Raw genomic sequence first — 18,475 nt, 5'->3', positions numbered from 1 at the left:
TCAGCGTGTGCGTCCTTTACTCTGCCGTCGACACCTGCTGTGCCAGGAGGCAGGTGCTGCCACATGTTCTGTTTTTGATGCTCTTGTGAGTCAGTGCACCGTTCCTGGAGAGAGTGCAAGACCAGGTCGATGCGTGGCGTGGTAGGAGCGAGCCCCTTTCCCCAGCGCCCTGTTCCAAAAATCAGGTTAATATTTGGTCCCCAGATCGGGGAACTATCAGATATTAAACTGATAAGAAGAGATACTACACTTGATCTTAGCCAAAAGGCCGAGAAGCGATAGCCCGTCAATTCCCAGCTGGCCCCCCTCCCTTCCTCAGCCACTGGCTTTCACGCGCCGCTTGCTGGCCACAGAAAAACCGTCAGCCTGCCTGAGTGCTGCAGTAGCGTCGCAGCGCAGCAGGGGGCTCAGCGTGTGCGTCCTTTACTCTGCCGTCGACACCTGCTGTGCCAGGAGGCAGGTGCTGCCACATGTTCTGTTTTTGATGCTCTTGTGAGTCAGTGCACCGTTCCTGGAGAGAGTGCAAGACCAGGTTGATGCGTGGCGTGGTAGGAGCGAGCCCCTTTCCCCAGCGCCCTGTTCCAAAAATCAGGTTAATATTTGGTCCCCAGATCGGGGAACTATCAGATATTAAACTGATAAGAACAGATACTACACTTGATCTTAGCCAAAAGGCCGAGAAGCGATAGCCCGTCAATTCCCAGCTGGCCCCCCTCCCTTCCTCAGCCACTGGCTTTCACGCGCCGCTTGCTGGCCACAGAAAAACCGTCAGCCTGCCTGAGTGCTGCAGTAGCGTCGCAGCGCAGCAGGGGGCTCAGCGTGTGCGTCCTTTACTCTGCCGTCGACACCTGCGGTGCCAGTAGGCAGGTGCTGCCACATGTTCTGTTTTTGATGCTCTTGTGAGTCAGTGCACCGTTCCTGGAGAGAGTGCAAGACCAGGTCGATGCGTGGCGTGGTAGGAGCCAGCCCCTTTCCCCAGCGCACCGACCTGGCTGGATCTCCCCCTCTCTCTTTTTTTTATTGGTGAGAGGAGGAAGGGAGGGTGGGGAACACTAATGTAGTGTTCCGGGCTAGCGTTGGTGGGAAAACAAGGTGCGAGACGACACACGGCACGGCGAGGCTGAGTGACGTATTGCCGCTGAGGCCCGAGCGCTGCAGTGGCGTCGCAGGACAGCAGGGGGCGGAGCTTGCGAGTGCCCTGCCACATGTCGAGGCTGAGTGACGTGTTGGCGTCGCAGGGCAGCAGGGGGCGCCCCGCCACATGTTCTGTTTTTGATGCTCTTGTGAGTCAGTGCACCGTTCCTGGAGAGAGTGCAAGACCAGGTCGATGCGTGGCGTGGTAGGAGCGAGCCCCTTTCCCCAGCGCCCTGTTCCAAAAATCAGGTTAATATTTGGTCCCCAGATCGGGGAACTATCAGATATTAAACTGATAAGAACAGATACTACACTTGATCTTAGCCAAAAGGCCGAGAAGCGATAGCCCGTCAATTCCCAGCTGGCCCCCCTCCCTTCCTCAGCCACTGGCTTTCACGCGCCGCTTGCTGGCCACAGAAAAACCGTCAGCCTGCCTGAGTGCTGCAGTAGCGTCGCAGCGCAGCAGGGGGCTCAGCGTGTGCGTCCTTTACTCTGCCGTCGACACCTGCTGTGCCAGGAGGCAGGTGCTGCCACATGTTCTGTTTTTGATGCTCTTGTGAGTCAGTGCACCGTTCCTGGAGAGAGTGCAAGACCAGGTCGATGCGTGGCGTGGTAGGAGCGAGCCCCTTTCCCCAGCGCCCTGTTCCAAAAATCAGGTTAATATTTGGTCCCCAGATCGGGGAACTATCAGATATTAAACTGATAAGAACAGATACTACACTTGATCTTAGCCAAAAGGCCGAGAAGCGATAGCCCGTCAATTCCCAGCTGGCCCCCCTCCCTTCCTCAGCCACTGGCTTTCACGCGCCGCTTGCTGGCCACAGAAAAACCGTCAGCCTGCCTGAGTGCTGCAGTAGCGTCGCAGCGCAGCAGGGGGCTCAGCGTGTGCGTCCTTTACTCTGCCGTCGACACCTGCTGTGCCAGGAGGCAGGTGCTGCCACATGTTCTGTTTTTGATGCTCTTGTGAGTCAGTGCACCGTTCCTGGAGAGAGTGCAAGACCAGGTCGATGCGTGGCGTGGTAGGAGCGAGCCCCTTTCCCCAGCGCCCTGTTCCAAAAATCAGGTTAATATTTGGTCCCCAGATCGGGGAACTATCAGATATTAAACTGATAAGAACAGATACTACACTTGATCTTAGCCAAAAGGCCGAGAAGCGATAGCCCGTCAATTCCCAGCTGGCCCCCCTCCCTTCCTCAGCCACTGGCTTTCACGCGCCGCTTGCTGGCCACAGAAAAACCGTCAGCCTGCCTGAGTGCTGCAGTAGCGTCGCAGCGCAGCAGGGGGCTCAGCGTGTGCGTCCTTTACTCTGCCGTCGACACCTGCTGTGCCAGGAGGCAGGTGCTGCCACATGTTCTGTTTTTGATGCTCTTGTGAGTCAGTGCACCGTTCCTGGAGAGAGTGCAAGACCAGGTCGATGCGTGGCGTGGTAGGAGCGAGCCCCTTTCCCCAGCGCCCTGTTCCAAAAATCAGGTTAATATTTGGTCCCCAGATCGGGGAACTATCAGATATTAAACTGATAAGAACAGATACTACACTTGATCTTAGCCAAAAGGCCGAGAAGCGATAGCCCGTCAATTCCCAGCTGGCCCCCCTCCCTTCCTCAGCCACTGGCTTTCACGCGCCGCTTGCTGGCCACAGAAAAACCGTCAGCCTGCCTGAGTGCTGCAGTAGCGTCGCAGCGCAGCAGGGGGCTCAGCGTGTGCGTCCTTTACTCTGCCGTCGACACCTGCTGTGCCAGGAGGCAGGTGCTGCCACTTGTTCTGTTTTTGATGCTCTTGTGAGTCAGTGCACCGTTCCTGGAGAGAGTGCAAGACCAGGTCGATGCGTGGCGTGGTAGGAGCCAGCCCCTTTCCCCAGCGCCCTGTTCCAAAAATCAGGTTAATATTTGGTCCCCAGATCGGGGAACTATCAGATATTAAACTGATAAGAACAGATACTACACTTGATCTTAGCCAAAAGCCCGAGAAGCGATAGCCCGTCAATTCCCAGCTGGCCCCCCTCCCTTCCTCAGCCACTGGCTTTCACGCGCCGCTTGCTGGCCACAGAAAAACCGTCAGCCTGCCTGAGTGCTGCAGTAGCGTCGCAGCGCAGCAGGGGGCTCAGCGTGTGCGTCCTTTACTCTGCCGTCGACACCTGCTGTGCCAGGAGGCAGGTGCTGCCACATGTTCTGTTTTTGATGCTCTTGTGAGTCAGTGCACCGTTCCTGGAGAGAGTGCAAGACCAGGTCGATGCGTGGCGTGGTAGGAGCCAGCCCCTTTCCCCAGCGCCCTGTTCCAAAAATCAGGTTAATATTTGGTCCCCAGATCGGGGAACTATCAGATATTAAACTGATAAGAACAGATACTACACTTGATCTTAGCCAAAAGGCCGAGAAGCGATAGCCCGTCAATTCCCAGCTGGCCCCCCTCCCTTCCTCAGCCACTGGCTTTCACGCGCCGCTTGCTGGCCACAGAAAAACCGTCAGCCTGCCTGAGTGCTGCAGTAGCGTCGCAGCGCAGCAGGGGGCTCAGCGTGTGCGTCCTTTACTCTGCCGTCGACACCTGCTGTGCCAGGAGGCAGGTGCTGCCACATGTTCTGTTTTTGATGCTCTTGTGAGTCAGTGCACCGTTCCTGGAGAGAGTGCAAGACCAGGTCGATGCGTGGCGTGGTAGGAGCGAGCCCCTTTCCCCAGCGCCCTGTTCCAAAAATCAGGTTAATATTTGGTCCCCAGATCGGGGAACTATCAGATATTAAACTGATAAGAACAGATACTACACTTGATCTTAGCCAAAAGGCCGAGAAGCGATAGCCCGTCAATTCCCAGCTGGCCCCCCTCCCTTCCTCAGCCACTGGCTTTCACGCGCCGCTTGCTGGCCACAGAAAAACCGTCAGCCTGCCTGAGTGCTGCAGTAGCGTCGCAGCGCAGCAGGGGGCTCAGCGTGTGCGTCCTTTACTCTGCCGTCGACACCTGCTGCGCCAGGAGGCAGGTGCTGCCACATGTTCTGTTTTTGATGCTCTTGTGAGTCAGTGCACCGTTCCTGGAGAGAGTGCAAGACCAGGTCGATGCGTGGCGTGGTAGGAGCGAGCCCCTTTCCCCAGCGCCCTGTTCCAAAAATCAGGTTAATATTTGGTCCCCAGATCGGGGAACTATCAGATATTAAACTGATAAGAAGAGATACTACACTTGATCTTAGCCAAAAGGCCGAGAAGCGATAGCCCGTCAATTCCCAGCTGGCCCCCCTCCCTTCCTCAGCCACTGGCTTTCACGCGCCGCTTGCTGGCCACAGAAAAACCGTCAGCCTGCCTGAGTGCTGCAGTAGCGTCGCAGCGCAGCAGGGGGCTCAGCGTGTGCGTCCTTTACTCTGCCGTCGACACCTGCTGTGCCAGGAGGCAGGTGCTGCCACATGTTCTGTTTTTGATGCTCTTGTGAGTCAGTGCACCGTTCCTGGAGAGAGTGCAAGACCAGGTCGATGCGTGGCGTGGTAGGAGCGAGCCCCTTTCCCCAGCGCCCTGTTCCAAAAATCAGGTTAATATTTGGTCCCCAGATCGGGGAACTATCAGATATTAAACTGATAAGAAGAGATACTACACTTGATCTTAGCCAAAAGGCCGAGAAGCGATAGCCCGTCAATTCCCAGCTGGCCCCCCTCCCTTCCTCAGCCACTGGCTTTCACGCGCCGCTTGCTGGCCACAGAAAAACCGTCAGCCTGCCTGAGTGCTGCAGTAGCGTCGCAGCGCAGCAGGGGGCTCAGCGTGTGCGTCCTTTACTCTGCCGTCGACACCTGCTGTGCCAGGAGGCAGGTGCTGCCACATGTTCTGTTTTTGATGCTCTTGTGAGTCAGTGCACCGTTCCTGGAGAGAGTGCAAGACCAGGTTGATGCGTGGCGTGGTAGGAGCGAGCCCCTTTCCCCAGCGCCCTGTTCCAAAAATCAGGTTAATATTTGGTCCCCAGATCGGGGAACTATCAGATATTAAACTGATAAGAACAGATACTACACTTGATCTTAGCCAAAAGGCCGAGAAGCGATAGCCCGTCAATTCCCAGCTGGCCCCCCTCCCTTCCTCAGCCACTGGCTTTCACGCGCCGCTTGCTGGCCACAGAAAAACCGTCAGCCTGCCTGAGTGCTGCAGTAGCGTCGCAGCGCAGCAGGGGGCTCAGCGTGTGCGTCCTTTACTCTGCCGTCGACACCTGCTGTGCCAGGAGGCAGGTGCTGCCACATGTTCTGTTTTTGATGCTCTTGTGAGTCAGTGCACCGTTCCTGGAGAGAGTGCAAGACCAGGTCGATGCGTGGCGTGGTAGGAGCCAGCCCCTTTCCCCAGCGCCCTGTTCCAAAAATCAGGTTAATATTTGGTCCCCAGATCGGGGAACTATCAGATATTAAACTGATAAGAACAGATACTACACTTGATCTTAGCCAAAAGGCCGAGAAGCGATAGCCCGTCAATTCCCCGCTGGCTCCCCTCCCTTCCTCAGCCACTGGCTTTCACGCGCCGCTTGCTGGCCACAGAAAAACCGTCAGCCTGCCTGAGTGCTGCAGTAGCGTCGCAGCGCAGCAGGGGGCTCAGCGTGTGCGTCCTTTACTCTGCCGTCGACACCTGCGGTGCCAGTAGGCAGGTGCTGCCACATGTTCTGTTTTTGATGCTCTTGTGAGTCAGTGCACCGTTCCTGGAGAGAGTGCAAGACCAGGTCGATGCGTGGCGTGGTAGGAGCCAGCCCCTTTCCCCAGCGCACCGACCTGGCTGGATCTCCCCCTCTCTCTTTTTTTTATTGGTGAGAGGAGGAAGGGAGGGTGGGGAACACTAATGTAGTGTTCCGGGCTAGCGTTGGTGGGAAAACAAGGTGCGAGACGACACACGGCACGGCGAGGCTGAGTGACGTATTGCCGCTGAGGCCCGAGCGCAGCAGTGGCGTCGCAGGACAGCAGGGGGCGGAGCTTGCGAGTGCCCTGCCACATGTCGAGGCTGAGTGACGTGTTGGCGTCGCAGGGCAGCAGGGGGCGCCCCGCCACATGTTCTGTTTTTGATGCTCTTGTGAGTCAGTGCACCGTTCCTGGAGAGAGTGCAAGACCAGGTCGATGCGTGGCGTGGTAGGAGCCAGCCCCTTTCCCCAGCGCCCTGTTCCAAAAATCAGGTTAATATTTGGTCCCCAGATCGGGGAACTATCAGATATTAAACTGATAAGAACAGATACTACACTTGATCTTAGCCAAAAGGCCGAGAAGCGATAGCCCGTCAATTCCCCGCTGGCCCCCCTCCCTTCCTCAGCCACTGGCTTTCACGCGCCGCTTGCTGGCCACAGAAAAACCGTCAGCCTGCCTGAGTGCTGCAGTAGCGTCGCAGCGCAGCAGGGGGCGGAGCTTGCGAGTGCCCTGCCACATGTCGAGGCTGAGTGACGTGTTGGCGTCGCAGGGCAGCAGGGGGCGCCCCGCCACATGTTCTGTTTTTGATGCTCTTGTGAGTCAGTGCACCGTTCCTGGAGAGAGTGCAAGACCAGGTCGATGCGTGGCGTGGTAGGAGCCAGCCCCTTTCCCCAGCGCCCTGTTCCAAAAATCAGGTTAATATTTGGTCCCCAGATCGGGGAACTATCAGATATTAAACTGATAAGAACAGATACTACACTTGATCTTAGCCAAAAGGCCGAGAAGCGATAGCCCGTCAATTCCCCGCTGGCCCCCCTCCCTTCCTCAGCCACTGGCTTTCACGCGCCGCTTGCTGGCCACAGAAAAACCGTCAGCCTGCCTGAGTGCTGCAGTAGCGTCGCAGCGCAGCAGGGGGCTCAGCGTGTGCGTCCTTTACTCTGCCGTCGACACCTGCGGTGCCAGTAGGCAGGTGCTGCCACATGTTCTGTTTTTGATGCTCTTGTGAGTCAGTGCACCGTTCCTGGAGAGAGTGCAAGACCAGGTCGATGCGTGGCGTGGTAGGAGCCAGCCCCTTTCCCCAGCGCCCTGTTCCAAAAATCAGGTTAATATTTGGTCCCCAGATCGGGGAACTATCAGATATTAAACTGATAAGAACAGATACTACACTTGATCTTAGCCAAAAGGCCGAGAAGCGATAGCCCGTCAATTCCCCGCTGGCCCCCCTCCCTTCCTCAGCCACTGGCTTTCACGCGCCGCTTGCTGGCCACAGAAAAACCGTCAGCCTGCCTGAGTGCTGCAGTAGCGTCGCAGCGCAGCAGGGGGCTCAGCGTGTGCGTCCTTTACTCTGCCGTCGACACCTGCGGTGCCAGTAGGCAGGTGCTGCCACATGTTCTGTTTTTGATGCTCTTGTGAGTCAGTGCACCGTTCCTGGAGAGAGTGCAAGACCAGGTCGATGCGTGGCGTGGTAGGAGCCAGCCCCTTTCCCCAGCGCCCTGTTCCAAAAATCAGGTTAATATTTGGTCCCCAGATCGGGGAACTATCAGATATTAAACTGATAAGAACAGATACTACACTTGATCTTAGCCAAAAGGCCGAGAAGCGATAGCCCGTCAATTCCCCGCTGGCCCCCCTCCCTTCCTCAGCCACTGGCTTTCACGCGCCGCTTGCTGGCCACAGAAAAACCGTCAGCCTGCCTGAGTGCTGCAGTAGCGTCGCAGCGCAGCAGGGGGCTCAGCGTGTGCGTCCTTTACTCTGCCGTCGACACCTGCGGTGCCAGTAGGCAGGTGCTGCCACATGTTCTGTTTTTGATGCTCTTGTGAGTCAGTGCACCGTTCCTGGAGAGAGTGCAAGACCAGGTCGATGCGTGGCGTGGTAGGAGCCAGCCCCTTTCCCCAGCGCCCTGTTCCAAAAATCAGGTTAATATTTGGTCCCCAGATCGGGGAACTATCAGATATTAAACTGATAAGAACAGATACTACACTTGATCTTAGCCAAAAGGCCGAGAAGCGATAGCCCGTCAATTCCCCGCTGGCCCCCCTCCCTTCCTCAGCCACTGGCTTTCACGCGCCGCTTGCTGGCCACAGAAAAACCGTCAGCCTGCCTGAGTGCTGCAGTAGCGTCGCAGCGCAGCAGGGGGCTCAGCGTGTGCGTCCTTTACTCTGCCGTCGACACCTGCGGTGCCAGTAGGCAGGTGCTGCCACATGTTCTGTTTTTGATGCTCTTGTGAGTCAGTGCACCGTTCCTGGAGAGAGTGCAAGACCAGGTCGATGCGTGGCGTGGTAGGAGCCAGCCCCTTTCCCCAGCGCCCTGTTCCAAAAATCAGGTTAATATTTGGTCCCCAGATCGGGGAACTATCAGATATTAAACTGATAAGAACAGATACTACACTTGATCTTAGCCAAAAGGCCGAGAAGCGATAGCCCGTCAATTCCCAGCTGGCCCCCCTCCCTTCCTCAGCCACTGGCTTTCACGCGCCGCTTGCTGGCCACAGAAAAACCGTCAGCCTGCCTGAGTGCTGCAGTAGCGTCGCAGCGCAGCAGGGGGCTCAGCGTGTGCGTCCTTTACTCTGCCGTCGACACCTGCTGTGCCAGGAGGCAGGTGCTGCCACATGTTCTGTTTTTGATGCTCTTGTGAGTCAGTGCACCGTTCCTGGAGAGAGTGCAAGACCAGGTCGATGCGTGGCGTGGTAGGAGCGAGCCCCTTTCCCCAGCGCCCTGTTCCAAAAATCAGGTTAATATTTGGTCCCCAGATCGGGGAACTATCAGATATTAAACTGATAAGAACAGATACTACACTTGATCTTAGCCAAAAGGCCGAGAAGCGATAGCCCGTCAATTCCCAGCTGGCCCCCCTCCCTTCCTCAGCCACTGGCTTTCACGCGCCGCTTGCTGGCCACAGAAAAACCGTCAGCCTGCCTGAGTGCTGCAGTAGCGTCGCAGCGCAGCAGGGGGCTCAGCGTGTGCGTCCTTTACTCTGCCGTCGACACCTGCTGTGCCAGGAGGCAGGTGCTGCCACATGTTCTGTTTTTGATGCTCTTGTGAGTCAGTGCACCGTTCCTGGAGAGAGTGCAAGACCAGGTCGATGCGTGGCGTGGTAGGAGCGAGCCCCTTTCCCCAGCGCCCTGTTCCAAAAATCAGGTTAATATTTGGTCCCCAGATCGGGGAACTATCAGATATTAAACTGATAAGAACAGATACTACACTTGATCTTAGCCAAAAGGCCGAGAAGCGATAGCCCGTCAATTCCCAGCTGGCCCCCCTCCCTTCCTCAGCCACTGGCTTTCACGCGCCGCTTGCTGGCCACAGAAAAACCGTCAGCCTGCCTGAGTGCTGCAGTAGCGTCGCAGCGCAGCAGGGGGCTCAGCGTGTGCGTCCTTTACTCTGCCGTCGACACCTGCTGTGCCAGGAGGCAGGTGCTGCCACATGTTCTGTTTTTGATGCTCTTGTGAGTCAGTGCACCGTTCCTGGAGAGAGTGCAAGACCAGGTCGATGCGTGGCGTGGTAGGAGCGAGCCCCTTTCCCCAGCGCCCTGTTCCAAAAATCAGGTTAATATTTGGTCCCCAGATCGGGGAACTATCAGATATTAAACTGATAAGAACAGATACTACACTTGATCTTAGCCAAAAGGCCGAGAAGCGATAGCCCGTCAATTCCCAGCTGGCCCCCCTCCCTTCCTCAGCCACTGGCTTTCACGCGCCGCTTGCTGGCCACAGAAAAACCGTCAGCCTGCCTGAGTGCTGCAGTAGCGTCGCAGCGCAGCAGGGGGCTCAGCGTGTGCGTCCTTTACTCTGCCGTCGACACCTGCTGTGCCAGGAGGCAGGTGCTGCCACTTGTTCTGTTTTTGATGCTCTTGTGAGTCAGTGCACCGTTCCTGGAGAGAGTGCAAGACCAGGTCGATGCGTGGCGTGGTAGGAGCCAGCCCCTTTCCCCAGCGCCCTGTTCCAAAAATCAGGTTAATATTTGGTCCCCAGATCGGGGAACTATCAGATATTAAACTGATAAGAACAGATACTACACTTGATCTTAGCCAAAAGCCCGAGAAGCGATAGCCCGTCAATTCCCAGCTGGCCCCCCTCCCTTCCTCAGCCACTGGCTTTCACGCGCCGCTTGCTGGCCACAGAAAAACCGTCAGCCTGCCTGAGTGCTGCAGTAGCGTCGCAGCGCAGCAGGGGGCTCAGCGTGTGCGTCCTTTACTCTGCCGTCGACACCTGCTGTGCCAGGAGGCAGGTGCTGCCACATGTTCTGTTTTTGATGCTCTTGTGAGTCAGTGCACCGTTCCTGGAGAGAGTGCAAGACCAGGTCGATGCGTGGCGTGGTAGGAGCCAGCCCCTTTCCCCAGCGCCCTGTTCCAAAAATCAGGTTAATATTTGGTCCCCAGATCGGGGAACTATCAGATATTAAACTGATAAGAACAGATACTACACTTGATCTTAGCCAAAAGGCCGAGAAGCGATAGCCCGTCAATTCCCAGCTGGCCCCCCTCCCTTCCTCAGCCACTGGCTTTCACGCGCCGCTTGCTGGCCACAGAAAAACCGTCAGCCTGCCTGAGTGCTGCAGTAGCGTCGCAGCGCAGCAGGGGGCTCAGCGTGTGCGTCCTTTACTCTGCCGTCGACACCTGCTGTGCCAGGAGGCAGGTGCTGCCACATGTTCTGTTTTTGATGCTCTTGTGAGTCAGTGCACCGTTCCTGGAGAGAGTGCAAGACCAGGTCGATGCGTGGCGTGGTAGGAGCGAGCCCCTTTCCCCAGCGCCCTGTTCCAAAAATCAGGTTAATATTTGGTCCCCAGATCGGGGAACTATCAGATATTAAACTGATAAGAACAGATACTACACTTGATCTTAGCCAAAAGGCCGAGAAGCGATAGCCCGTCAATTCCCAGCTGGCCCCCCTCCCTTCCTCAGCCACTGGCTTTCACGCGCCGCTTGCTGGCCACAGAAAAACCGTCAGCCTGCCTGAGTGCTGCAGTAGCGTCGCAGCGCAGCAGGGGGCTCAGCGTGTGCGTCCTTTACTCTGCCGTCGACACCTGCTGCGCCAGGAGGCAGGTGCTGCCACATGTTCTGTTTTTGATGCTCTTGTGAGTCAGTGCACCGTTCCTGGAGAGAGTGCAAGACCAGGTCGATGCGTGGCGTGGTAGGAGCGAGCCCCTTTCCCCAGCGCCCTGTTCCAAAAATCAGGTTAATATTTGGTCCCCAGATCGGGGAACTATCAGATATTAAACTGATAAGAAGAGATACTACACTTGATCTTAGCCAAAAGGCCGAGAAGCGATAGCCCGTCAATTCCCAGCTGGCCCCCCTCCCTTCCTCAGCCACTGGCTTTCACGCGCCGCTTGCTGGCCACAGAAAAACCGTCAGCCTGCCTGAGTGCTGCAGTAGCGTCGCAGCGCAGCAGGGGGCTCAGCGTGTGCGTCCTTTACTCTGCCGTCGACACCTGCTGTGCCAGGAGGCAGGTGCTGCCACATGTTCTGTTTTTGATGCTCTTGTGAGTCAGTGCACCGTTCCTGGAGAGAGTGCAAGACCAGGTCGATGCGTGGCGTGGTAGGAGCGAGCCCCTTTCCCCAGCGCCCTGTTCCAAAAATCAGGTTAATATTTGGTCCCCAGATCGGGGAACTATCAGATATTAAACTGATAAGAAGAGATACTACACTTGATCTTAGCCAAAAGGCCGAGAAGCGATAGCCCGTCAATTCCCAGCTGGCCCCCCTCCCTTCCTCAGCCACTGGCTTTCACGCGCCGCTTGCTGGCCACAGAAAAACCGTCAGCCTGCCTGAGTGCTGCAGTAGCGTCGCAGCGCAGCAGGGGGCTCAGCGTGTGCGTCCTTTACTCTGCCGTCGACACCTGCTGTGCCAGGAGGCAGGTGCTGCCACATGTTCTGTTTTTGATGCTCTTGTGAGTCAGTGCACCGTTCCTGGAGAGAGTGCAAGACCAGGTTGATGCGTGGCGTGGTAGGAGCGAGCCCCTTTCCCCAGCGCCCTGTTCCAAAAATCAGGTTAATATTTGGTCCCCAGATCGGGGAACTATCAGATATTAAACTGATAAGAACAGATACTACACTTGATCTTAGCCAAAAGGCCGAGAAGCGATAGCCCGTCAATTCCCAGCTGGCCCCCCTCCCTTCCTCAGCCACTGGCTTTCACGCGCCGCTTGCTGGCCACAGAAAAACCGTCAGCCTGCCTGAGTGCTGCAGTAGCGTCGCAGCGCAGCAGGGGGCTCAGCGTGTGCGTCCTTTACTCTGCCGTCGACACCTGCTGTGCCAGGAGGCAGGTGCTGCCACATGTTCTGTTTTTGATGCTCTTGTGAGTCAGTGCACCGTTCCTGGAGAGAGTGCAAGACCAGGTCGATGCGTGGCGTGGTAGGAGCCAGCCCCTTTCCCCAGCGCCCTGTTCCAAAAATCAGGTTAATATTTGGTCCCCAGATCGGGGAACTATCAGATATTAAACTGATAAGAACAGATACTACACTTGATCTTAGCCAAAAGGCCGAGAAGCGATAGCCCGTCAATTCCCCGCTGGCTCCCCTCCCTTCCTCAGCCACTGGCTTTCACGCGCCGCTTGCTGGCCACAGAAAAACCGTCAGCCTGCCTGAGTGCTGCAGTAGCGTCGCAGCGCAGCAGGGGGCTCAGCGTGTGCGTCCTTTACTCTGCCGTCGACACCTGCGGTGCCAGTAGGCAGGTGCTGCCACATGTTCTGTTTTTGATGCTCTTGTGAGTCAGTGCACCGTTCCTGGAGAGAGTGCAAGACCAGGTCGATGCGTGGCGTGGTAGGAGCCAGCCCCTTTCCCCAGCGCACCGACCTGGCTGGATCTCCCCCTCTCTCTTTTTTTTATTGGTGAGAGGAGGAAGGGAGGGTGGGGAACACTAATGTAGTGTTCCGGGCTAGCGTTGGTGGGAAAACAAGGTGCGAGACGACACACGGCACGGCGAGGCTGAGTGACGTATTGCCGCTGAGGCCCGAGCGCAGCAGTGGCGTCGCAGGACAGCAGGGGGCGGAGCTTGCGAGTGCCCTGCCACATGTCGAGGCTGAGTGACGTGTTGGCGTCGCAGGGCAGCAGGGGGCGCCCCGCCACATGTTCTGTTTTTGATGCTCTTGTGAGTCAGTGCACCGTTCCTGGAGAGAGTGCAAGACCAGGTCGATGCGTGGCGTGGTAGGAGCCAGCCCCTTTCCCCAGCGCCCTGTTCCAAAAATCAGGTTAATATTTGGTCCCCAGATCGGGGAACTATCAGATATTAAACTGATAAGAACAGATACTACACTTGATCTTAGCCAAAAGGCCGAGAAGCGATAGCCCGTCAATTCCCCGCTGGCCCCCCTCCCTTCCTCAGCCACTGGCTTTCACGCGCCGCTTGCTGGCCACAGAAAAACCGTCAGCCTGCCTGAGTGCTGCAGTAGCGTCGCAGCGCAGCAGGGGGCGGAGCTTGCGAGTGCCCTGCCACATGTCGAGGCTGAGTGACGTGTTGGCGTCGCAGGGCAGCAGGGGGCGCCCCGCCACATGTTCTGTTTTTGATGCTCTTGTGAGTCAGTGCACCGTTCCTGGAGAGAGTGCAAGACCAGGTCGATGCGTGGCGTGGTAGGAGCCAGCCCCTTTCCCCAGCGCCCTGTTCCAAAAATCAGGTTAATATTTGGTCCCCAGATCGGGGAACTATCAGATATTAAACTGATAAGAACAGATACTACACTTGATCTTAGCCAAAAGGCCGAGAAGCGATAGCCCGTCAATTCCCCGCTGGCCCCCCTCCCTTCCTCAGCCACTGGCTTTCACGCGCCGCTTGCTGGCCACAGAAAAACCGTCAGCCTGCCTGAGTGCTGCAGTAGCGTCGCAGCGCAGCAGGGGGCTCAGCGTGTGCGTCCTTTACTCTGCCGTCGACACCTGCGGTGCCAGTAGGCAGGTGCTGCCACATGTTCTGTTTTTGATGCTCTTGTGAGTCAGTGCACCGTTCCTGGAGAGAGTGCAAGACCAGGTCGATGCGTGGCGTGGTAGGAGCCAGCCCCTTTCCCCAGCGCCCTGTTCCAAAAATCAGGTTAATATTTGGTCCCCAGATCGGGGAACTATCAGATATTAAACTGATAAGAACAGATACTACACTTGATCTTAGCCAAAAGGCCGAGAAGCGATAGCCCGTCAATTCCCCGCTGGCCCCCCTCCCTTCCTCAGCCACTGGCTTTCACGCGCCGCTTGCTGGCCACAGAAAAACCGTCAGCCTGCCTGAGTGCTGCAGTAGCGTCGCAGCGCAGCAGGGGGCTCAGCGTGTGCGTCCTTTACTCTGCCGTCGACACCTGCGGTGCCAGTAGGCAGGTGCTGCCACATGTTCTGTTTTTGATGCTCTTGTGAGTCAGTGCACCGTTCCTGGAGAGAGTGCAAGACCAGGTCGATGCGTGGCGTGGTAGGAGCCAGCCCCTTTCCCCAGCGCCCTGTTCCAAAAATCAGGTTAATATTTGGTCCCCAGATCGGGGAACTATCAGATATTAAACTGATAAGAACAGATACTACACTTGATCTTAGCCAAAAGGCCGAGAAGCGATAGCCCGTCAATTCCCCGCTGGCCCCCCTCCCTTCCTCAGCCACTGGCTTTCACGCGCCGCTTGCTGGCCACAGAAAAACCGTCAGCCTGCCTGAGTGCTGCAGTAGCGTCGCAGCGCAGCAGGGGGCTCAGCGTGTGCGTCCTTTACTCTGCCGTCGACACCTGCGGTGCCAGTAGGCAGGTGCTGCCACATGTTCTGTTTTTGATGCTCTTGTGAGTCAGTGCACCGTTCCTGGAGAGAGTGCAAGACCAGGTCGATGCGTGGCGTGGTAGGAGCCAGCCCCTTTCCCCAGCGCCCTGTTCCAAAAATCAGGTTAATATTTGGTCCCCAGATCGGGGAACTATCAGATATTAAACTGATAAGAACAGATACTACACTTGATCTTAGCCAAAAGGCCGAGAAGCGATAGCCCGTCAATTCCCAGCTGGCCCCCCTCCCTTCCTCAGCCACTGGCTTTCACGCGCCGCTTGCTGGCCACAGAAAAACCGTCAGCCTGCCTGAGTGCTGCAGTAGCGTCGCAGCGCAGCAGGGGGCTCAGCGTGTGCGTCCTTTACTCTGCCGTCGACACCTGCTGTGCCAGGAGGCAGGTGCTGCCACATGTTCTGTTTTTGATGCTCTTGTGAGTCAGTGCACCGTTCCTGGAGAGAGTGCAAGACCAGGTCGATGCGTGGCGTGGTAGGAGCGAGCCCCTTTCCCCAGCGCCCTGTTCCAAAAATCAGGTTAATATTTGGTCCCCAGATCGGGGAACTATCAGATATTAAACTGATAAGAACAGATACTACACTTGATCTTAGCCAAAAGGCCGAGAAGCGATAGCCCGTCAATTCCCAGCTGGCCCCCCTCCCTTCCTCAGCCACTGGCTTTCACGCGCCGCTTGCTGGCCACAGAAAAACCGTCAGCCTGCCTGAGTGCTGCAGTAGCGTCGCAGCGCAGCAGGGGGCTCAGCGTGTGCGTCCTTTACTCTGCCGTCGACACCTGCTGTGCCAGGAGGCAGGTGCTGCCACTTGTTCTGTTTTTGATGCTCTTGTGAGTCAGTGCACCGTTCCTGGAGAGAGTGCAAGACCAGGTCGATGCGTGGCGTGGTAGGAGCCAGCCCCTTTCCCCAGCGCCCTGTTCCAAAAATCAGGTTAATATTTGGTCCCCAGATCGGGGAACTATCAGATATTAAACTGATAAGAACAGATACTACACTTGATCTTAGCCAAAAGCCCGAGAAGCGATAGCCCGTCAATTCCCAGCTGGCCCCCCTCCCTTCCTCAGCCACTGGCTTTCACGCGCCGCTTGCTGGCCACAGAAAAACCGTCAGCCTGCCTGAGTGCTGCAGTAGCGTCGCAGCGCAGCAGGGGGCTCAGCGTGTGCGTCCTTTACTCTGCCGTCGACACCTGCTGTGCCAGGAGGCAGGTGCTGCCACATGTTCTGTTTTTGATGCTCTTGTGAGTCAGTGCACCGTTCCTGGAGAGAGTGCAAGACCAGGTCGATGCGTGGCGTGGTAGGAGCCAGCCCCTTTCCCCAGCGCCCTGTTCCAAAAATCAGGTTAATATTTGGTCCCCAGATCGGGGAACTATCAGATATTAAACTGATAAGAACAGATACTACACTTGATCTTAGCCAAAAGGCCGAGAAGCGATAGCCCGTCAATTCCCAGCTGGCCCCCCTCCCTTCCTCAGCCACTGGCTTTCACGCGCCGCTTGCTGGCCACAGAAAAACCGTCAGCCTGCCTGAGTGCTGCAGTAGCGTCGCAGCGCAGCAGGGGGCTCAGCGTGTGCGTCCTTTACTCTGCCGTCGACACCTGCTGTGCCAGGAGGCAGGTGCTGCCACATGTTCTGTTTTTGATGCTCTTGTGAGTCAGTGCACCGTTCCTGGAGAGAGTGCAAGACCAGGTCGATGCGTGGCGTGGTAGGAGCGAGCCCCTTTCCCCAGCGCCCTGTTCCAAAAATCAGGTTAATATTTGGTCCCCAGATCGGGGAACTATCAGATATTAAACTGATAAGAACAGATACTACACTTGATCTTAGCCAAAAGGCCGAGAAGCGATAGCCCGTCAATTCCCAGCTGGCCCCCCTCCCTTCCTCAGCCACTGGCTTTCACGCGCCGCTTGCTGGCCACAGAAAAACCGTCAGCCTGCCTGAGTGCTGCAGTAGCGTCGCAGCGCAGCAGGGGGCTCAGCGTGTGCGTCCTTTACTCTGCCGTCGACACCTGCTGCGCCAGGAGGCAGGTGCTGCCACATGTTCTGTTTTTGATGCTCTTGTGAGTCAGTGCACCGTTCCTGGAGAGAGTGCAAGACCAGGTCGATGCGTGGCGTGGTAGGAGCGAGCCCCTTTCCCCAGCGCCCTGTTCCAAAAATCAGGTTAATATTTGGTCCCCAGATCGGGGAACTATCAGATATTAAACTGATAAGAAGAGATACTACACTTGATCTTAGCCAAAAGGCCGAGAAGCGATAGCCCGTCAATTCCCAGCTGGCCCCCCTCCCTTCCTCAGCCACTGGCTTTCACGCGCCGCTTGCTGGCCACAGAAAAACCGTCAGCCTGCCTGAGTGCTGCAGTAGCGTCGCAGCGCAGCAGGGGGCTCAGCGTGTGCGTCCTTTACTCTGCCGTCGACACCTGCTGTGCCAGGAGGCAGGTGCTGCCACATGTTCTGTTTTTGATGCTCTTGTGAGTCAGTGCACCGTTCCTGGAGAGAGTGCAAGACCAGGTCGATGCGTGGCGTGGTAGGAGCGAGCCCCTTTCCCCAGCGCCCTGTTCCAAAAATCAGGTTAATATTTGGTCCCCAGATCGGGGAACTATCAGATATTAAACTGATAAGAAGAGATACTACACTTGATCTTAGCCAAAAGGCCGAGAAGCGATAGCCCGTCAATTCCCAGCTGGCCCCCCTCCCTTCCTCAGCCACTGGCTTTCACGCGCCGCTTGCTGGCCACAGAAAAACCGTCAGCCTGCCTGAGTGCTGCAGTAGCGTCGCAGCGCAGCAGGGGGCTCAGCGTGTGCGTCCTTTACTCTGCCGTCGACACCTGCTGTGCCAGGAGGCAGGTGCTGCCACATGTTCTGTTTTTGATGCTCTTGTGAGTCAGTGCACCGTTCCTGGAGAGAGTGCAAGACCAGGTTGATGCGTGGCGTGGTAGGAGCGAGCCCCTTTCCCCAGCGCCCTGTTCCAAAAATCAGGTTAATATTTGGTCCCCAGATCGGGGAACTATCAGATATTAAACTGATAAGAACAGATACTACACTTGATCTTAGCCAAAAGGCCGAGAAGCGATAGCCCGTCAATTCCCAGCTGGCCCCCCTCCCTTCCTCAGCCACTGGCTTTCACGCGCCGCTTGCTGGCCACAGAAAAACCGTCAGCCTGCCTGAGTGCTGCAGTAGCGTCGCAGCGCAGCAGGGGGCTCAGCGTGTGCGTCCTTTACTCTGCCGTCGACACCTGCTGTGCCAGGAGGCAGGTGCTGCCACATGTTCTGTTTTTGATGCTCTTGTGAGTCAGTGCACCGTTCCTGGAGAGAGTGCAAGACCAGGTCGATGCGTGGCGTGGTAGGAGCCAGCCCCTTTCCCCAGCGCCCTGTTCCAAAAATCAGGTTAATATTTGGTCCCCAGATCGGGGAACTATCAGATATTAAACTGATAAGAACAGATACTACACTTGATCTTAGCCAAAAGGCCGAGAAGCGATAGCCCGTCAATTCCCCGCTGGCTCCCCTCCCTTCCTCAGCCACTGGCTTTCACGCGCCGCTTGCTGGCCACAGAAAAACCGTCAGCCTGCCTGAGTGCTGCAGTAGCGTCGCAGCGCAGCAGGGGGCTCAGCGTGTGCGTCCTTTACTCTGCCGTCGACACCTGCGGTGCCAGTAGGCAGGTGCTGCCACATGTTCTGTTTTTGATGCTCTTGTGAGTCAGTGCACCGTTCCTGGAGAGAGTGCAAGACCAGGTCGATGCGTGGCGTGGTAGGAGCCAGCCCCTTTCCCCAGCGCACCGACCTGGCTGGATCTCCCCCTCTCTC

General features: G+C 56.8%; 42 non-coding genes across 42 annotated transcripts; all 42 read right to left on the bottom strand.

Moving 5' to 3' along the window:
• Positions 1 to 88: 88 nt before the first annotated feature.
• LOC145338472 (U2 spliceosomal RNA) lies at positions 89 to 280 on the bottom strand. The gene has a single exon (XR_013885815.1). It is a non-coding gene; the product is annotated as a U2 spliceosomal RNA (small nuclear RNA).
• A 215-nt stretch (positions 281 to 495) lies between these two features.
• On the bottom strand, positions 496 to 687 carry LOC145338371 (U2 spliceosomal RNA). The gene has a single exon (XR_013885717.1). It is a non-coding gene; the product is annotated as a U2 spliceosomal RNA (small nuclear RNA).
• A 599-nt stretch (positions 688 to 1,286) lies between these two features.
• On the bottom strand, positions 1,287 to 1,478 carry LOC145338215 (U2 spliceosomal RNA). Its single transcript, XR_013885564.1, has one exon. It is a non-coding gene; the product is annotated as a U2 spliceosomal RNA (small nuclear RNA).
• Positions 1,479 to 1,693: 215 nt separating this feature from the next.
• LOC145338203 (U2 spliceosomal RNA) lies at positions 1,694 to 1,885 on the bottom strand. Its single transcript, XR_013885552.1, has one exon. It is a non-coding gene; the product is annotated as a U2 spliceosomal RNA (small nuclear RNA).
• A 215-nt stretch (positions 1,886 to 2,100) lies between these two features.
• LOC145338192 (U2 spliceosomal RNA) lies at positions 2,101 to 2,292 on the bottom strand. The gene has a single exon (XR_013885541.1). It is a non-coding gene; the product is annotated as a U2 spliceosomal RNA (small nuclear RNA).
• A 215-nt stretch (positions 2,293 to 2,507) lies between these two features.
• On the bottom strand, positions 2,508 to 2,699 carry LOC145338181 (U2 spliceosomal RNA). The gene has a single exon (XR_013885530.1). It is a non-coding gene; the product is annotated as a U2 spliceosomal RNA (small nuclear RNA).
• A 215-nt stretch (positions 2,700 to 2,914) lies between these two features.
• Positions 2,915 to 3,106, bottom strand: LOC145338486 (U2 spliceosomal RNA). The gene has a single exon (XR_013885828.1). It is a non-coding gene; the product is annotated as a U2 spliceosomal RNA (small nuclear RNA).
• Positions 3,107 to 3,321: 215 nt separating this feature from the next.
• Positions 3,322 to 3,513, bottom strand: LOC145338233 (U2 spliceosomal RNA). Its single transcript, XR_013885582.1, has one exon. It is a non-coding gene; the product is annotated as a U2 spliceosomal RNA (small nuclear RNA).
• A 215-nt stretch (positions 3,514 to 3,728) lies between these two features.
• Positions 3,729 to 3,920, bottom strand: LOC145338170 (U2 spliceosomal RNA). The gene has a single exon (XR_013885519.1). It is a non-coding gene; the product is annotated as a U2 spliceosomal RNA (small nuclear RNA).
• A 215-nt stretch (positions 3,921 to 4,135) lies between these two features.
• LOC145338471 (U2 spliceosomal RNA) lies at positions 4,136 to 4,327 on the bottom strand. Its single transcript, XR_013885814.1, has one exon. It is a non-coding gene; the product is annotated as a U2 spliceosomal RNA (small nuclear RNA).
• Positions 4,328 to 4,542: 215 nt separating this feature from the next.
• Positions 4,543 to 4,734, bottom strand: LOC145338470 (U2 spliceosomal RNA). The gene has a single exon (XR_013885813.1). It is a non-coding gene; the product is annotated as a U2 spliceosomal RNA (small nuclear RNA).
• A 215-nt stretch (positions 4,735 to 4,949) lies between these two features.
• On the bottom strand, positions 4,950 to 5,141 carry LOC145338370 (U2 spliceosomal RNA). Its single transcript, XR_013885716.1, has one exon. It is a non-coding gene; the product is annotated as a U2 spliceosomal RNA (small nuclear RNA).
• A 215-nt stretch (positions 5,142 to 5,356) lies between these two features.
• On the bottom strand, positions 5,357 to 5,548 carry LOC145338232 (U2 spliceosomal RNA). Its single transcript, XR_013885581.1, has one exon. It is a non-coding gene; the product is annotated as a U2 spliceosomal RNA (small nuclear RNA).
• A 599-nt stretch (positions 5,549 to 6,147) lies between these two features.
• On the bottom strand, positions 6,148 to 6,339 carry LOC145338231 (U2 spliceosomal RNA). The gene has a single exon (XR_013885580.1). It is a non-coding gene; the product is annotated as a U2 spliceosomal RNA (small nuclear RNA).
• Positions 6,340 to 6,570: 231 nt separating this feature from the next.
• Positions 6,571 to 6,762, bottom strand: LOC145338230 (U2 spliceosomal RNA). The gene has a single exon (XR_013885579.1). It is a non-coding gene; the product is annotated as a U2 spliceosomal RNA (small nuclear RNA).
• A 215-nt stretch (positions 6,763 to 6,977) lies between these two features.
• On the bottom strand, positions 6,978 to 7,169 carry LOC145338229 (U2 spliceosomal RNA). The gene has a single exon (XR_013885578.1). It is a non-coding gene; the product is annotated as a U2 spliceosomal RNA (small nuclear RNA).
• A 215-nt stretch (positions 7,170 to 7,384) lies between these two features.
• Positions 7,385 to 7,576, bottom strand: LOC145338228 (U2 spliceosomal RNA). The gene has a single exon (XR_013885577.1). It is a non-coding gene; the product is annotated as a U2 spliceosomal RNA (small nuclear RNA).
• A 215-nt stretch (positions 7,577 to 7,791) lies between these two features.
• Positions 7,792 to 7,983, bottom strand: LOC145338227 (U2 spliceosomal RNA). Its single transcript, XR_013885576.1, has one exon. It is a non-coding gene; the product is annotated as a U2 spliceosomal RNA (small nuclear RNA).
• Positions 7,984 to 8,198: 215 nt separating this feature from the next.
• Positions 8,199 to 8,390, bottom strand: LOC145338225 (U2 spliceosomal RNA). Its single transcript, XR_013885574.1, has one exon. It is a non-coding gene; the product is annotated as a U2 spliceosomal RNA (small nuclear RNA).
• Positions 8,391 to 8,605: 215 nt separating this feature from the next.
• On the bottom strand, positions 8,606 to 8,797 carry LOC145338159 (U2 spliceosomal RNA). Its single transcript, XR_013885508.1, has one exon. It is a non-coding gene; the product is annotated as a U2 spliceosomal RNA (small nuclear RNA).
• A 215-nt stretch (positions 8,798 to 9,012) lies between these two features.
• LOC145338147 (U2 spliceosomal RNA) lies at positions 9,013 to 9,204 on the bottom strand. Its single transcript, XR_013885497.1, has one exon. It is a non-coding gene; the product is annotated as a U2 spliceosomal RNA (small nuclear RNA).
• Positions 9,205 to 9,419: 215 nt separating this feature from the next.
• On the bottom strand, positions 9,420 to 9,611 carry LOC145338136 (U2 spliceosomal RNA). The gene has a single exon (XR_013885486.1). It is a non-coding gene; the product is annotated as a U2 spliceosomal RNA (small nuclear RNA).
• Positions 9,612 to 9,826: 215 nt separating this feature from the next.
• LOC145338485 (U2 spliceosomal RNA) lies at positions 9,827 to 10,018 on the bottom strand. Its single transcript, XR_013885827.1, has one exon. It is a non-coding gene; the product is annotated as a U2 spliceosomal RNA (small nuclear RNA).
• Positions 10,019 to 10,233: 215 nt separating this feature from the next.
• LOC145338224 (U2 spliceosomal RNA) lies at positions 10,234 to 10,425 on the bottom strand. The gene has a single exon (XR_013885573.1). It is a non-coding gene; the product is annotated as a U2 spliceosomal RNA (small nuclear RNA).
• A 215-nt stretch (positions 10,426 to 10,640) lies between these two features.
• LOC145338125 (U2 spliceosomal RNA) lies at positions 10,641 to 10,832 on the bottom strand. Its single transcript, XR_013885475.1, has one exon. It is a non-coding gene; the product is annotated as a U2 spliceosomal RNA (small nuclear RNA).
• Positions 10,833 to 11,047: 215 nt separating this feature from the next.
• On the bottom strand, positions 11,048 to 11,239 carry LOC145338469 (U2 spliceosomal RNA). Its single transcript, XR_013885812.1, has one exon. It is a non-coding gene; the product is annotated as a U2 spliceosomal RNA (small nuclear RNA).
• Positions 11,240 to 11,454: 215 nt separating this feature from the next.
• On the bottom strand, positions 11,455 to 11,646 carry LOC145338468 (U2 spliceosomal RNA). The gene has a single exon (XR_013885811.1). It is a non-coding gene; the product is annotated as a U2 spliceosomal RNA (small nuclear RNA).
• A 215-nt stretch (positions 11,647 to 11,861) lies between these two features.
• On the bottom strand, positions 11,862 to 12,053 carry LOC145338369 (U2 spliceosomal RNA). Its single transcript, XR_013885715.1, has one exon. It is a non-coding gene; the product is annotated as a U2 spliceosomal RNA (small nuclear RNA).
• Positions 12,054 to 12,268: 215 nt separating this feature from the next.
• On the bottom strand, positions 12,269 to 12,460 carry LOC145338223 (U2 spliceosomal RNA). Its single transcript, XR_013885572.1, has one exon. It is a non-coding gene; the product is annotated as a U2 spliceosomal RNA (small nuclear RNA).
• Positions 12,461 to 13,059: 599 nt separating this feature from the next.
• LOC145338222 (U2 spliceosomal RNA) lies at positions 13,060 to 13,251 on the bottom strand. The gene has a single exon (XR_013885571.1). It is a non-coding gene; the product is annotated as a U2 spliceosomal RNA (small nuclear RNA).
• Positions 13,252 to 13,482: 231 nt separating this feature from the next.
• On the bottom strand, positions 13,483 to 13,674 carry LOC145338221 (U2 spliceosomal RNA). The gene has a single exon (XR_013885570.1). It is a non-coding gene; the product is annotated as a U2 spliceosomal RNA (small nuclear RNA).
• A 215-nt stretch (positions 13,675 to 13,889) lies between these two features.
• On the bottom strand, positions 13,890 to 14,081 carry LOC145338220 (U2 spliceosomal RNA). The gene has a single exon (XR_013885569.1). It is a non-coding gene; the product is annotated as a U2 spliceosomal RNA (small nuclear RNA).
• Positions 14,082 to 14,296: 215 nt separating this feature from the next.
• On the bottom strand, positions 14,297 to 14,488 carry LOC145338219 (U2 spliceosomal RNA). The gene has a single exon (XR_013885568.1). It is a non-coding gene; the product is annotated as a U2 spliceosomal RNA (small nuclear RNA).
• Positions 14,489 to 14,703: 215 nt separating this feature from the next.
• Positions 14,704 to 14,895, bottom strand: LOC145338218 (U2 spliceosomal RNA). Its single transcript, XR_013885567.1, has one exon. It is a non-coding gene; the product is annotated as a U2 spliceosomal RNA (small nuclear RNA).
• A 215-nt stretch (positions 14,896 to 15,110) lies between these two features.
• On the bottom strand, positions 15,111 to 15,302 carry LOC145338114 (U2 spliceosomal RNA). The gene has a single exon (XR_013885464.1). It is a non-coding gene; the product is annotated as a U2 spliceosomal RNA (small nuclear RNA).
• A 215-nt stretch (positions 15,303 to 15,517) lies between these two features.
• On the bottom strand, positions 15,518 to 15,709 carry LOC145338484 (U2 spliceosomal RNA). Its single transcript, XR_013885826.1, has one exon. It is a non-coding gene; the product is annotated as a U2 spliceosomal RNA (small nuclear RNA).
• Positions 15,710 to 15,924: 215 nt separating this feature from the next.
• LOC145338217 (U2 spliceosomal RNA) lies at positions 15,925 to 16,116 on the bottom strand. Its single transcript, XR_013885566.1, has one exon. It is a non-coding gene; the product is annotated as a U2 spliceosomal RNA (small nuclear RNA).
• A 215-nt stretch (positions 16,117 to 16,331) lies between these two features.
• On the bottom strand, positions 16,332 to 16,523 carry LOC145338103 (U2 spliceosomal RNA). Its single transcript, XR_013885453.1, has one exon. It is a non-coding gene; the product is annotated as a U2 spliceosomal RNA (small nuclear RNA).
• Positions 16,524 to 16,738: 215 nt separating this feature from the next.
• LOC145338467 (U2 spliceosomal RNA) lies at positions 16,739 to 16,930 on the bottom strand. The gene has a single exon (XR_013885810.1). It is a non-coding gene; the product is annotated as a U2 spliceosomal RNA (small nuclear RNA).
• Positions 16,931 to 17,145: 215 nt separating this feature from the next.
• LOC145338466 (U2 spliceosomal RNA) lies at positions 17,146 to 17,337 on the bottom strand. Its single transcript, XR_013885809.1, has one exon. It is a non-coding gene; the product is annotated as a U2 spliceosomal RNA (small nuclear RNA).
• Positions 17,338 to 17,552: 215 nt separating this feature from the next.
• On the bottom strand, positions 17,553 to 17,744 carry LOC145338368 (U2 spliceosomal RNA). The gene has a single exon (XR_013885714.1). It is a non-coding gene; the product is annotated as a U2 spliceosomal RNA (small nuclear RNA).
• Positions 17,745 to 17,959: 215 nt separating this feature from the next.
• On the bottom strand, positions 17,960 to 18,151 carry LOC145338216 (U2 spliceosomal RNA). Its single transcript, XR_013885565.1, has one exon. It is a non-coding gene; the product is annotated as a U2 spliceosomal RNA (small nuclear RNA).
• Positions 18,152 to 18,475: the final 324 nt, after the last annotated feature.

The sequence above is a fragment of the Carcharhinus amblyrhynchos genome, unplaced genomic scaffold (genome assembly GCF_965287045.1).
Source record: "Carcharhinus amblyrhynchos unplaced genomic scaffold, sCarAmb.v2.hapA scaffold_98, whole genome shotgun sequence".
In the NCBI taxonomy this organism is placed as follows: Eukaryota; Metazoa; Chordata; class Chondrichthyes; order Carcharhiniformes; family Carcharhinidae; genus Carcharhinus; species Carcharhinus amblyrhynchos.
Note: the sequence above shows the minus strand (reverse complement) of the source record. Positions and strands in the feature narration are given on the sequence as shown.